This window comes from Vidua chalybeata, chromosome 2 (genome assembly GCF_026979565.1).
Source record: "Vidua chalybeata isolate OUT-0048 chromosome 2, bVidCha1 merged haplotype, whole genome shotgun sequence".
Classification (NCBI taxonomy): domain Eukaryota; kingdom Metazoa; phylum Chordata; class Aves; order Passeriformes; family Viduidae; genus Vidua; species Vidua chalybeata.
The window spans coordinates 44,812,708-44,822,091 of record NC_071531.1 but is presented as its reverse complement, the minus strand read 5'-3'; the positions used below and the strand labels follow the sequence as shown (position 1 = coordinate 44,822,091).

General features: G+C 42.5%; 1 long non-coding RNA gene across 1 annotated transcript; it reads right to left on the bottom strand.

The window, feature by feature from the left end:
* Nucleotides 1–3,269: 3,269 nt before the first annotated feature.
* Nucleotides 3,270–7,843, bottom strand: LOC128802142 (uncharacterized). The gene is made up of 2 exons (XR_008435349.1): nt 7,716–7,843; nt 3,270–3,522 (listed from the first exon to the last, which is right to left on the bottom strand). It is a non-coding gene; the product is annotated as an uncharacterized LOC128802142 (long non-coding RNA).
* Between the last annotated feature and the right edge of the window lie 1,541 nt (nt 7,844–9,384).

Here is a 9,384-nt window from a genome sequence, read left to right as displayed (position 1 = left end):
GAGGCAGGAGAAATGTCTTCCATGCATATTACAATCTACCAGCTTTCATAATCATAAAGTCACAGAATCATAGAATGGCCTGGTTAGGAAGGCATCTTAGAGATCATCAAACCTCTCCAGTCCTGAGCAGGAACACCTTCTTCTAGGACAGGTTGCTCAAAGTCCCGTCCAACCTAGCCTTGATCATTCACAGGGATGGGGCATTCACAGCTATTCTGGGCAATATGTGCCAGTGCCTCACCACTGTTGCATCCTGGGATTGGGTTTTAGGGGTTCTTATTTGTGTTAGCTAGCCAAGTCCTGTGTAGCCCCGCGTTTGCCCCGTGTTGCTCCCTCCGCGGTTTCTGGCCCCATGCTGCCTGCTGCCGGATCTTCCCCCTCTGCCGCTCCTGTAACCACCCCCCTGTCTGGCCCCGGGAAGCCCTGTGCCTGCCACCCCAACCCACACGGTCCCGCTCAGCCCGAGGCTCGGTGCCCGCCCCTGTGGGTTTCTCTGGTTGGTCGCTGTTGCTGGCGTCACCGCCACGGCAGCCACCCCTATTGGACGGCAGGCCGTGGATCCTCTCGCCCCACCCCTCCATAAAATCCTATCCCGCCGGCACCCAGGCGCCATTTTATCCCATGCGAGTGCCAGGAGCGGTCGCGTCTTTCCATCGAACCACGCCATGTGTGACCAATAAACCGTTCCTGCCAAGCACGGAGTAAATGGACAAATTCCTTACCTCTTTACCGGATCCCTAGCGCACGGTAACAGAGGCTGGCCAGCCCACGCGCCCGAGACACGGAGCCGTGTCCGGGAACCCGCGGCAGAAAACGCCGGCAGCACGTGGAAGCTATGCCACAGCCGGGCTCCCAAGAGCTGCGTGCAGCCGTGGAGAGCGAAAACCCATGCCGCACACCACTGTCACAGTAAAGAATTTCTTCCTAACATCCAATCAAGACCTATTCTCTTTCAGTTTGAATCCATTTCCCCTTGTTGTATTACTACATGTCCTTGTAAAAAGTCTTTCTCCATCTTTTTTGCAGGTTCCTTTTAGGTGCTGGAAAGCTGAAATTAGGTCTCCCCAAAGCCTTCTCTTCTCCAGGATTAACAATGCCAATTCTCTTACACTTCTCTGGTTAGAAATCACTTCAAGTAATTAAGTCTGTGGGCTTTAAAATTTAATTTACATAAAATCTTTCTTCACTTATGTACCCTGTTATGTGAAATACACTTTTATCTTTAAATGCATTCTCTGATACTAAGGACAGTGAAAAATACCAGAAAGTGTACTATTGGCCCAGCAGGATTTCATGTCAAGGGAATTTGTGAGAACAGCAAGCCCACAGTTTCCTCAGTGATCTGCAGTGGATTTACATGACAGTAAAACAGGACTAAGAAATATACTTCTCTTTGTAATCAGAGACTTGAAGGATCAATCTACAGAGAAAGGATAAGCCCTGATTTTCTGATTATATTGTGAAGAGACAATAGAGAGATGAAAACCAGCAAAAAACCTAGGGGTAGGCAAATTAATGGAAAGACTATGGCAATAAAAAGCTCCTGGAGGTAATATTGAACAGCCATTTCTAAAGTGAAGCCAGGCAGCTTCACTCCAGACAGAAGGAGTTAATGCAAAAGCTTAACTCAATTACTAACAGCAATTGTAATGTGTATTCAGCATGAATGGCAGACATTGCCTTTCAGGACACCACCCCTCCCTCCATTTTATGTTCATCCACTGTGCTCTGCTAAGATTGGGGGCTTCAGCAGGAGTACATATATTCCCAGAGACCCAAAGCATAAGCCTGGATACTTAAATCTAAGTGATGTTAAGTCTGCTAAGGAATGCAAGGCAAGTTAAGGAATATTTCTGCAATTTTAAAGCAAGTGATATATATCCATTGCAACAGAATTATCATAGAGCTACGTGTTATGTAATTAGATGGTTTTCAGTGTTGTCAATGCCACTCAAAGACCCATAGACTATTGTACATATTCAAGAAGAGGAAAATATAAATGAGCTTTTGAAAATAAAGATTTAATCTGTTGTATCTAATCACCTTTTATTTTTTTAATAAGGTGGAAGCCTGAATTGAATTGAATAAAAAAAAAAAAAAAAAAAAAAGAAAAGGATGTACTCGTGTTTCTGTAGTCAAGTTGGCACAGTAGGGAACTGGCTGCATTTTCTTAGTTTTGTATTATACTGTGTTCAGCTATCAATTTTTCCCATGCATCATGCCCCCAAAGCTGATGCAGAGTTAGTGTTCTGTATCAACACTGATAACCAGGAGTTAAATGTTCTTTATTTTCAAACTTTCAGAACATGCTTATTTCTTTCCTCCTGTGTACTCTTCACACTGACATGCACTCACTCATTCCTGTGAGCTGAGTGAGAGTACATACATTTTGAACATGCCAATCCATATCTTGACTGACTGCTTTGTGCCACCTCACCAGTTCCAAGAGTCAAGAGGAAGAAATTGAAAAAAATACTGTACAGAATTCATTACTAAGGTAATTTTAGATCTGGATAGTAAATTATACCATAGTACTGAATGATCACAATCTATTACAAGGTTATTAATTGCTCTCAGAATGTAAAAATAATTATAGATTAAACTTATTGCAGTTATTGGAATGTTGATAAAAACTACATTTTCCCATAGATTTGGTATGTGTCTTGATGATAATATTGCCTTTGCATTTTTATGATTTGTATACTGTAAAGTACTTCACAGGAGATATATTCATATTCTTTTTAAATATTTCCTCAGTTTATTAGTTGATGCCTGTATCATTCTATATAAAATGCACTCTACTTTCCAGTTTCCACATCTTTGCTAAAAAGGGTAAAAATAATTTTGTTAAAGGAGCTATAAACTTCAGCTTCCAAGGAAATATTTGTCTTAAAACTTCAGCGTATTTTTTTAAAAACCTGAATAGATACATACATGCATGTATGTCGCTTTTCCCTCCTCCCTTGTCTCCCTCCCTCCTACTTTCCTCATCTTTCCCTTTCTTTTATTTCTCCCAGATGTCAAACTGTTTTTTTTTTTCTTCCCTTCAGCATATTTTGAAAGACTTGAGGCAAAAGTCCAGAGCTATAGACAGGCGAAACCAATGTGGAGGAAATATTGACTACATAAGAAGAGCTTTTCCACTTCTTCTGATTTATTATTTTCTTGTAAGCCTTACAAGCTTAGCAAGTTTGAGCCATATATTGCAAGTCTTTCTCCTTTTCCACTTTGTAAGTCTACAAGATGTCTTTAGTTCAAACACCAAGATGACTGAATTGAGGAACAATCGTTTTATAGTCAAGTGTATGCATCTCTAACTAAGCTACAGCTAATGCAGACACAAAGGTTGAATTTAGTAATGTAGCTGCAGCTTTCACTCTTTCTCCCCAGTCCGGGGCAGCTCCGACGCCCTCCGGCACTGCCTCCCCCCGGACTTCCAGGTTCGCCGCTTCTCTCCCGCGTGCCGCTGGCACCCGCATGCGGGTCGGGGTCTGCTGAGTTCTGTCGCCCATGCTACGGGATCTGAGGCAAAGAGGGAAGGAATGTCCAGATCACCCACGAGGAGAGCAGAAAGGCTTTATTATCGCTGAGAACTGCAGTGGAGGGTAGCGACCCACGCTTCCCACTCCACATGGAGGAAATGGTGCCGGGACCCAGGACGGAGTGGGATGATATAGGGGATGTGATAGGGAGGGCAGACGCCGTCCCCAGTGATGACGCAGGGCAGCGACCAATCACGGAACTGCAGGGGCAGACACCAAGCCTCAGGCTGAGTGGGATTGTGGGGATGGGGCAGCAGACACGGGGTTTCCCGGGGTCAGACGGGGGAGTGGTTACAGGAGCGGCAGAGGGGATAGCCCAACGGCAGGCAGCATGGGGCTAGACATTGCGGTGGGGGGGGAGGGAACAACATGGGGGAAGCACAGGGGTACACAGGATTCGGCTGGCTAACACAAATAAGAACCCCTAAAACCCAATCCCAGGATGCAACATGTAGCTACCTTTTTCATTGAAAGATAAGTCAGCCTATCACACTGAAAAGAATTAAATATGATTGCAACAAGGAATGGTCTTTACAGGACTAGTAGGCTAACATTTAAAAAGCTAACGAAAGAGAAACCCTTTCAAAGAGAAAATTAATTTATACAGTATTTTTTGCAATATACTACTGTTTTTATATACAGACAGGAAAAAAGTCTAAATAAGCAAAATACCCTTCCAGGAAAAGGAATAATTATAGTTCAGGTAGTACAATATATACCATAGAACACTGGAGTGTGTTTGGCACAATTTTATGTGGCAGCTACCTGCCACGACCTCTAGCAGTCGAGAAGCGCTGGCTAGCACTACCTGTGTAAGGCTGGGTGGCCGCCACGTGTGTGCGGACACTCCAGGGTTATGGTGTCTGCCTCCCTGGTAATGCTGAGCACTGTGACGTGGGTGGTAGCTTCAAATGCTGAGAGGAGACTAAGGGACAAGAGAAGAACACTTTGTTTGCGGGCCCGAAGAACTTTTATTCCCCCATGCGTGGTCGGAACAAAATGCTCTCAGAGTAATGCAATGCAAAATGACAGAGAACAAAGAACGACAGCAGATTAAGTAGGGGGTGGGCGGACAGGGGGAAACCTGGCTCGCCCAGTGGGGACAAACGATAGAGGAGTGACATAGATTATAACAACCAATGGTAGCATAACAGAGGTGGGTACAGATTCCTGGGACGAATAGAACGGCTAAGGTGGGGTGATTGATATGGAACTTCCATGAAGAAGCTGGGGGTGGCTACAAGACTGACACTCCACAGGAAGTGACAACCCCTGACTGACAGAACTAAGTAAGGGGAAAACAGGGAGAGATGAGGAGATTGACAGGTAACTGTGGATCTGAGTGGCAGTAACTTTCAGGATAAACAACTTGGAGCAAACCACTGTGAGGGAAAAAATAGGGGAGTACAAGGAACTAGCTTAACTAACATTTATAAAACCCTAACTAAATCAACCCAATCTACAACAATTTAAGGAAAATAAAAGTATGAGATGACTGCTTTATTTGTATTATATTTATTTCTTTCTACTGAAAGCACAAAAAATATGGTTGCATCATGGGTAAGAAAGACTATCAGGAATTTTCATTGCTAACCAGCTGAAAGGAAAGCTCATGATAGCACTGAAGCTATGTGTATTGATAAATAGAACAGTATTCCCCCCCGTTAAGGCCAGCTCCCAGTATAGAAGACTGCAGATTTTAAGGTAGAATTATTTTCCCAGATGTTGTAGGTTGGGTTGATTTAGTCAGGGATTTTATTAATGTTAGTTAGGTTTGTTCCTTGTGTTCCCCTATTTCCCCTGACAGTGATTTGCTCCAAGTTGTTTACAGGAAAGTTCCTGCCACTCAGACCTGTCAATCTTCTCACCTCTCCCAGTTTTCTCCTTACATAGTTCTGTCAGTCAGGGGTTGTCACTCCTTGTCAGGGTGTCAATCTTGTAATTTCTATTTGTCCCAGGACACTGTACCCACCTCTGTTATGTTACCATTGGTTGTTATTATCCATGTCACTCCTCTATCGTTGATCCCTATTGGGTGAGCCAGGTTTCCACCCCTGTCCACCCACCCCCTACTTAATCTGTTGCAAGTTCTTTGTCCGGCGGAATTTGTCACTGCATGCCATCCAGAGAGCATCCCACCACGCATGGGGGAATAAAAGTTCTTTGGACCAGCAAACAATTGTCCTTCTCTCATCCCTTCGTCTCCTCTCAGCATGAAGCTACCAAAGCTGCATTACACACGACACAGCACTCAGCACCATCAGGGAGGCAGACGCCATAACCCTGGAGTGTCCACACTCACGTGGCAGCCACTTGGCCTCTCATAGGCACTGCTAGCCGGCGCTTCTCAACTGCTTGAAGTTGTGGCAGGTAGCTGCCACACCCAGAAGTTTTTTATTTGTTTTTCATTTGCTTTTTGTCTGAGATTGAGAAGCAGGATGTTTTCTATTGCCATCTGTGTAGCAGTTGTCTTCTGGGCAGTCTTCCTTATCTCCTGTTAATGGGCCCATCAATGTCTTGCCACATGACTTAGAGACTCATGACTCATTGTAAAACCAACCAGTCAAAGAGAAATAACTTGATACAGTGGTTTTGTCCATTTTGTGTAAAAAGTTATTGAAAGTGTTCCTGTAAGCTCCAGATCATTTGTGAAGCTGTTTAAACCAAGAAAAAACAGTTGAGATTCACCTCCTGACTTGTTCTTCTAACAAAAAAAAAAAAAAAAAAAAAAAAAAAAAAAAAAGAAAAAGAAAAAATTATCTCTATTTAAGGAAGTATGATCACCACTGCAAGCACTAATTTTTCCACAAGCAGATCCTTGGAGACCTTGCTCTGGATTACAGCTCCTAGAATTTTGAGTTACTCCTAACACTGCAATGTTTTGCAGTCACACCTTCTATATAATTCCCTGAGAACATATGGGAACAGTGCAATTTTGTTTTTTGTCTTATGCAAAATTGGATTTATTCTGATTTAAGCTGGGATAGAGTAAAGTAAGATGCTGAGTTTTAGACTAGGGATGAGAATAGTGTTGATAACACACTGATGTTTTAGTTTTAGTTAAGTGGCGCTTATATTAAGGCAAGAACTTTTGTACTCCGTACAGCACTCCACCAGATAAAATGCCTGGGGACCACAAGAAGCTGGAAGGAGACAGAGCCAGAACAGCTGATCCCCACTGACCAAAGGGATATTCTGTACTACATGGTGTTATGCTTAGTACATTGACGCTGTTGAGCAGGACAGGAACAGAGAACTCCAGATCAGAAGGCTAAGAAAATGAGCTCTCCCTTTATTTCAAATAAAGGGAATATAATTCCCTTTAATTTATGTTCTCAATATATAGAGAACATTGAGAAGACTTATTTCATTGGTCTTAGAGTAAAAACATGTCACACCATTGGTGTGCAGTGAATGACGCACAGTAGCAGAACATATCTATAAACAATGTGAATAACAAGATAGATTAGAGAATTATTTACATTCTTTCCCGACTGTTTCCCAGGCTTTTGCCTGGTTAGAAAACTTTTCTTTCTCTCTGACTGAGCTGAGAATACCCATAGTGCATAACCTAGGGAGAAAGCTGACTAGGGGTTGCTGCTAGAGAACTGGCTGACCATCATTTGGTGGGTGGTGAGCAATTGCACTGTGCATAGTTTCAGATATTCTATTTCATCTATAAATATTAATGTTATTTTTTTCCCTTCAGTTTTGGTCCTTTTCAAAATGTCTTTATCTCTTCCCTCAAATCTTTCCTTTTTTCCCCACAGTTCTGTCCCCCATCCCACTGGGAAGGAGAGCAAATGACTGTGTGTTATTTAGCTACCTGCCAGGTTAAACCTTGATAAGATGTCAAGTAGGATGAAAGAAGTAGGTTTTTATTTTAATGCTAAGTTAAACACTAGAATCTGCCACAGCTGAGAACAGAAACTGCAACTGTACAGATGAGCTTGGGAGATTTATTTTATAATAACTTACTATATTTGGTGCTGATTGTTTTTTACCAAAGTGATAGACAGGAAATAACTAAAATTATAGTTAGATTTCATTAGCAAATACAATATAAAACATCATAAAATATTTTTAGAGTAATTATACTTCCTTCTATATAGCTATGTAGTTTGAAACTACAAAAAAAAAAAACAAACATCTTTTGACCAAAATAATACTTACGGATAAAACTATACACATTTAAAGGTCTTAATAGAAGTATCTGTAACACTCTAACTGCAGTTTTGCATTGTTTTCCCTGGTTCCGGGCAGCTCTGGAGAGCCCCGCAAAGGCACTGCTTCTCAGCAGGTTCGGGGTGCCGCTTGTCTTGGGTGCTGCTGTGTTCCGCGCACCGGGGTGGGGCTGGCTGCGTTCTGTTGCCGGTGCAAGGGGCAAGACAAAGGGGGAAGGAATGTCCAGTCTGTCCTTGTGGCTAGCTGGAGAGCTTTTATTGTTGCGTAGAGCTGCGATGGAGAAGTGCAGCTCGCTCCCTAGCGCCACGTGGACAAAATGGCGCTGGGATGGAGGGTGTGCGGGATTTTATAGAGGGCAGGCCAAGGAGGGCAGAAACCCTCCCGCCCAATGGGGACAGGCACCGTGGCAGTGATGTGGACCACAGCGACCAACGGGGACGCGACAGGGGCAGACACAGGGCTCTGGGACGAACAGGGACGTGGGGATGGGGTAACTGAAAAGGAAGTTTCAGGAAAGAACAGGGAGTGATTACTGGAGTGACATGGGGAAGCTCCAATGGCAGGCAGCCTGGAGCGAACCATCATGGGGGGAACAGGGGTGTACAAAGGGATACACAGAACCAGCTAACTTAACATTATTAAACCCCTAATCTGAACGCAACCCAGGGTGCAACATCTAACAGCACTTAAAATAAGCTGTCCTTAAAAATCTTTAAAATACTTTGGAAGGGAAAATGATGTACTTATGCTTCTTTTCATCTGGAAATAATAATAACAGGGTTGGTATTTTTTTTAGGATATATATACATATATGTATATAAATATACAGATATATATGTGTGTGTGTGTGTGTGTGTGTGTATGTATATGTATATAAACAAGACCAGTAACTGAATACTCCCTGCTGCAAGTAAGGGAGTAACATTAAAAATTCTTTTGGGCTGACAAGATACATTTTGTGTTTCCTAGAAAAATTCTTAAGAATCAGGTCACAGGTGAGAAGTAAAAGTAAGTTATGACAACAGTAATATTTTCAAATGTATTTCTACTGTGAAACAAGCACTGAAAAAATAGACCTGCTTTTGCTGGTATTTTAAGTATTGTTAACGCAATTTGAAGATGGCTTTTTATGAAGCAGATCCTGAATGTTTAGACAAGATCAAAATATGTATAGAAGAACTGTAATATATATAAGGCATTCTGATGTTTGACCTTTATGTTTTTTCCATATATCAAAGATAGGCATTACTTAAGCACAGATTTACCAGTATATGACTTACATACTCTAGTACTCCTTTATATACCTAATCTATTTCTCTCTAGTCCCTAGAGAAAAATGGTTCAGTGGGAGATTCAACAGACCACATTGTGGTGTTTAGGACTGCAACATCCAAAATGTAGGTACTCAAAACTCAATATGCAGTGCTGATCTAGGTGCCTAGACATAACTATGCACCAAATACATTAATTCAAATTAGTATTCAAAACAACCAGTTTGCTGAGGGCTGGCATGTTAAACACCACCATGTGAAATATGACTCTGAAGTTTGGAAGCTGAAGCACCTTACTGGGGATTCAGAGCTCTGCTTTCATTCTGAGAGTGAGACATTACTGAACACCAGCTCCCTCCTCTCTTCTATATTGTTGCAGGAGCCTT